Source organism: Lucilia cuprina, chromosome 5 (genome assembly GCF_022045245.1).
Source record: "Lucilia cuprina isolate Lc7/37 chromosome 5, ASM2204524v1, whole genome shotgun sequence".
Taxonomy (NCBI): Eukaryota; Metazoa; Arthropoda; class Insecta; order Diptera; family Calliphoridae; genus Lucilia; species Lucilia cuprina.
In genome coordinates, this window is record NC_060953.1 from 45,255,293 (window position 1) to 45,261,104 (window position 5,812).

The 5,812-nt window shown below is 29.0% G+C and overlaps 1 protein-coding gene and 2 non-coding genes across 3 annotated transcripts in view; all 3 read left to right on the forward strand.

Moving 5' to 3' along the window:
* Window positions 1-5,812, forward strand: part of LOC111689001 (integrator complex subunit 6 homolog) — a 38,914-nt gene that overhangs the window by 14,357 nt on the left and 18,745 nt on the right. The gene's annotated exons all lie outside the window — the stretch shown is intronic.
* Window positions 1,694-1,766, forward strand: Trnam-cau. Its single transcript has one exon. It is a non-coding gene; the product is annotated as a tRNA-Met (tRNA).
* Window positions 4,787-4,859, forward strand: Trnar-acg. Its single transcript has one exon. It is a non-coding gene; the product is annotated as a tRNA-Arg (tRNA).

Here is a 5,812-nt window from a genome sequence, read left to right on the forward strand (position 1 = left end):
GAATAGTCTATAGTCTTGACTATAGAATAGTCTACAGTCTTGACTATAGAATAGTCTATAGTCTTGACTATAGAATAGTCTATAGTCTTGACTATAGAATAGTCTATACTCTTGACTACAGAATAGTCTATAGTCTTGACTATAGAATAGCCTGTAGTCTTGATTATAGAATAGTCCTTGGTCTTGACTAATGAATAGTCTATAGTCTTGACTAATGAATAGTCTATAGTCTTGACTATAGAATAGTCTATAATCTTGACTATAGAATAGTCTACAGTCTTGACTACGGAATAGCCTGTAGTCTTGATTATAGAATAGTCTATACTCTTGACTATAGAATATTCTATAATCTTGACAATAGAATAGCCTATAGTCTTGACTATAGAATAGTCTATAGTCTTGACTATAGAATAGTCTATAGTCTTGACTATAGAATAGACTATAGTCTTGACTATAGAATAGTCTATAGTCTTGACTATAGAATAGTCTATAGTCTTGACTGTAGAATAGTCTATAGTCTTGACTATAGAATAGTCTATAGTCTTGACTATAGAATAGTCTATAGTCTTGACTATAGAATAGTATATACTCTTGACTACAGAATAGTCTATAGTCTTGACTATAGAATAGCCTGTAGTCTTGATTATAAAATAGTCCTTCGTCTTGACTAATGAATAGTCTATAGTCTTGACTATAGAATAGTCTATACTCTTTACTATAGAATAGTCTACAGTCTTGACTACAGAATAGCCTGTAGTCTTGATTATAGAATAGTCTATACTCTTGACTATAGAATATTCTATAGTCTTGGCAATAGAATAGCCTATAGCCTTGACTATAGAATTATCCTTAGTTTTGGCTATAGAATAGTCTAAAGTCTTTAATATATAATAGTCTATAGTCTTGACTACAGAATAGTCTATAGTATTGACTATAGAATAGTCTTTACTATTGACTATACAAAATTCCTTAGTCTTGGCTATAGAATAGTCTGTAGTCTTTAATATATAAAAGTCAATAGTTCCGACTATCGAATAATCAATAGTCTTCACTATAGAATAGTCTATAGTCTTGACTATAGAACAGTTTATAGTCTTTAGTATAGAACAGTCTATATTCTTGACAGTCTTAATAGTCGTAACTGTAGAACAGTCTATAGTATTGTATGTAGTCCAATTTGAAAAGACGTATTCGTTTAAATTTTATAAATTGGCTAAAGGAAATGGTGTGCCTTTTTGAAACTCAGATACAAAGCTCTACTTACGACCAGATTCGATTATGACATGTCTGCCATAATTGAAGTCCCAAGTGGAAACTATTAAAAATGGTTAGAATCGGTTCATTATTTCACCTTACACGCATACAACAGAATTCATCGAAAATGGATTTAGAGCCGATAATTATGGTAATTATAAATTGCAAAATTTAGTACAAATAAATATATATTATACAAATATAAATCTATTCATTAAATGTAAACGATAACAGACCCTATTTATTTTTAGCTTCCATATATAGTGTAAAATATAAAAAAACTTCATATGCTCAATTTCAGGAATGCTAAACACTGTGCAAAAAAGCTTTTGCATTTAAAAAGCATTTAGATAAAAATTCTTTCTATAAAGAACTTTTGTAAGTTAATTATAATACGGGGCTTTAGTTCTAATATAGCTTTATACTTTTAACACCCATAGCCTCGGTGGCGCAGTAGGCAGCGCGTAAGTCTCATAATCTTAAGGTCGTGAGTTCGAGCCTCACCCGGGGCATAAGTTTTTTGCAATTTTTTTTTTAATTTTTTTTTTTAATAAAAAAACATGCAAAGTGTTAAAGAAGTAATTACCAGTTATAATTTATAATAAACATTTAATTAAATTTTAATTATAAATTTGAAGTTAATAGAGACATGCATCACGTACATACGTACAAAATGTTTGATGTTGTCTTTATATTCGGCAAAAAAAGAAACTTGTTTGTTAAATAAATAATAATTAATTACAAATTGTCTACAGGTGAGTAAATATTAATTTATGTTATGAACTGTTGCTATTTAAATGATGTGTTAATCGAATTTTACCACAAAAAAATCACACATATTTTCCTAAGGTGTGTTTTTTTACTTAAAAATCGAAAAAACAACTTGGCAAAGTAATTAAAAATAAAAATTTGAAAAAAATGTTCTTAAAATGCATATATTCAATGCGACGTCACTTGATTAGTTGTGATGTTTTAATACCTTGAAAAATAACTGCACGTTAAAAGAACTTTAAATGATTAATATGGTTGTTTGGTAGATTTAATTAAAAAACAAACTAAAAACAGATTAGATTAACAGCTAAATGTTAAAAAAGTTTAAGAGATTAACTAACATTAATTAAGTTTAATATGTAAATACTAAACAATTTTGAGAATTACTTTTAAACATTTTTTTTAAAACCATGTCTGTCATTGTTCCAATTTATTTAAAAAAATATTTATTATTGAGTCTTTGATGATTTTTTGTAGAAAAACTCATCAATCATAGTATTTTGTTTTTGAGTTAATAACAAATTATTTTCGCTTTAATGTTTTTTATAGTTCTTGTTATTGCTGTCAGCAGTCTATCAATACATCTTCTGTTTTTAAGAATTGTGAAATATTGCAATTTAAAAAATTATTGCTTTTTTCCAATTGCATATAATAAGAAAGTAAGGAGTATATTAAGTTTAAAGTATTGACGACAGATCAGTACTTAGTCTTGACTATAGATCAGTCAATAGTCTTAATTATATACCAGTATATAGTCTTGACTATAGATCAGTCTATAGTCTTGACTATAGAACAGTCTATAGTCTTAACTATAGAACAGTCTATAGTCTTAACTATAGATCAGTCTATAGTCTTGACTATAGATCAGTCTATAGTCTTGACTATAGATCAGTATAAAGTCTTGACTATAGATCAGTCTAAAGTCTTGACTATAGATCAGTCTATAGTATTGACTATAGATCAGTCTATAGTCTTGACTATAGATCAGTCTATAGTCTTAACTATAGATCAGTCTATAGTCTTGACTAAAGATCAGTCTATAGTCTTGACTATAGATCAGTCTATAGTCTTGACTATAGATCAGTCTATAGTCTTGACTATACATCAGTTTGCAGTCTTGACTACAGATCAGTCTATAGTTTTGACTATAGGTCAGTCTATAGTCTTGACTACAGATCAGTCAATAGTTTTGACTATATGTCAGTCTATAGTCTTGACTACAGATCAGTCAATAGTTTTGACTATAGATCAGTCTATAGTCTTGACTACAGATCAGTCTATAGTCTTGACTATAGATCAGTCTACAGTCTTGACTATAGATCAGCCTATAGTCTTGACTATAGATCAGTCTAAAGTCTTGACTATAGATCAGTCTATAGCCTTGACTATTGATCCCGCTATTAGATTAGGTATAGTCTTGATTATAGAAGGGTCTATTGTCTTGACTATAGATCAGCCTTTAGTGTTAACTATAGACCAGACTATAGTCTAGATTATATGTCTTGATTATAGATTAGTCTAAAGTCATAACTATAGATCAGTTCATAGTCTTGACCATAAATCAGTCTATAGTCTTGACTATAGATCAGTCTATAGTTTTGACTATAGATCAGCCTATGGTCTTGACTATAGATCAGTCTATAGTCTTGACTATAGATCAGTCTATAGTCTTGACTATAGATCAGTCTATAGTCTTGACGTTAGATCAGTCTATAGTCTTGACTATTGATCAGTCTATAGTCTTGACTATAGATCAGTCTATAGTCTTGACTATAGATCAGTCTATAGTCTTGACTATAAATCAGTCTATAGTCTTGACTATAGATCAGTCTATAGTCTTGACTACAGGTGAGGCTATAGTTTAGACTACAGGTGAGGCTATAGTCTAGGCTACAGATGAGTCTATAGTCTTGACTATTGATCACGCTATTGTCTGGATTATAAATCTTTTCATTGTCTTGACTAAAGATCCGTGTAGATTAGCCTATTGTCTTATATATAGATCAGTATATAGACATAACTATAAATAAGTGATCAATCATTATTCTTGTCTACAGATCGATTGTAAGTCTTCACCACAGACAAGTCTTTATTATGTAGCTTTTATTAAAGTCGTTTTTGCTTAACAACGTTCTGATGTCAATTTTGACTGGACTCCCCATTAAGAATTATTAATAATACAATACGAAAAAGAACATATTTAATACGTATTAAATTAACAATTTAAAAGTTGTTAAAATAATCAATGAAATTGGCGCCATTTACTTAGTTGCAACGATTTTGTTTTTTATTTTTAAAAAATATTCTTCGTTTGTAGTTTTTTTTTTCAATTTAATGGTTGTCATTTAAAATCATTTTCTAAGATCTAATCAAATATTTTATAGATGCTGTGGATGTTGTTTGTTGTTAGTAAATATAACAACTGTCTTTAGATCTTAATAATGATAAAACATAAATAATAATGTTGCAATTCGATAGCAGAGTTTCTTTTTAATGAAAAGTGTTTATTGGCGTTTAAGAAAACATTTGTTAATCAATGTTAAAGATATTGTTTTACAAAAATAATAATTGTAATTAAAAACGTTTTGAATAGTTAACGATCACGAAAAGTTGTTAATTTAAGAAATTTTGATATAAAAGATTGATAAACAGTTAATAACATTTTGTTATATTATGGGTAATCTCATTGAATTATTCAAAATATTGAAATATATTAAGATTACGTATGAAAAATTATTTTTATAACCAGTCGCAATACGTGGGTCCTGTGGCGCAATGGATAACGCGTCTGACTACGGATCAGAAGATTCCAGGTTCGACTCCTGGCAGGATCGCAGATCTCTATCTCTTTTGTTCAACAATATTTTAATATATATAAATTTAGTTTAATTTATTTAAATTGTTATTATTTAATAAAATATTTCTTCTTACGCATACATATTCTCGAATGCGTGTAAATATTTTGGTGTAATCTGACACACAAAGACATTTTGAAAAATTTACATTTACCTCAATTAATAATAGAGTAAATTGTATTCAAAAAAGATCATAATCTTTAGCCCCTTGAAGCGTTCTACTAGTGCAACTAGACTTAATTATTATGCAGAGTAACGCACTTCGTTTGAGGCGATAACAATTTATGCATATTAATGTAAAAGTTTACACTACGAAATTTTTTAGATCACATCTAGAGTTATGCGAATGCGTCGAAAAATGCCTCAACAACAATAACAAAGTATGAACAATTAATTTAAAAAAAATATATATGTTTACAACAATACAAAAACGCTGTTGGTGGTTTATTTCACGCATCATGTCAAATAGATCAATTGGGCAGAGACAAATGAATGAATGAACATTTACAATACTAGAATGACTAGAAAGAACATTTAATTTACATACAACAAATACATACTAAACTAACATGACTTGAAGAAATATGAGATCTAATATTCAGGGTATAACATGATCTTTTGATACCCTATAATTGAGCCGTCTAGTCTATATCTAGTCTATAGTCTAGTCTGTAGTCTAGTCTAGTCTGTAGTCTAGTCTGTAGTCTAGTCTATAGTCTAGTATATAGCCTATTCTAGTCTATAGTCTAGTCAATAGTATAGTCTAGTCAATAGTATAGTCTAAAGTCTAGTCCATAGTCTAGTCTATAGTGTAGTCTATAGTGTAGTAGATAGTCTAGTCTATAGTCTAGTCTATAGTCTAGTCTATAGTCTAGTCTATAGTCTAGTCTATAGTCTAGTCTATAGTCTAGTCTATAGTCTAGTCTATAGTC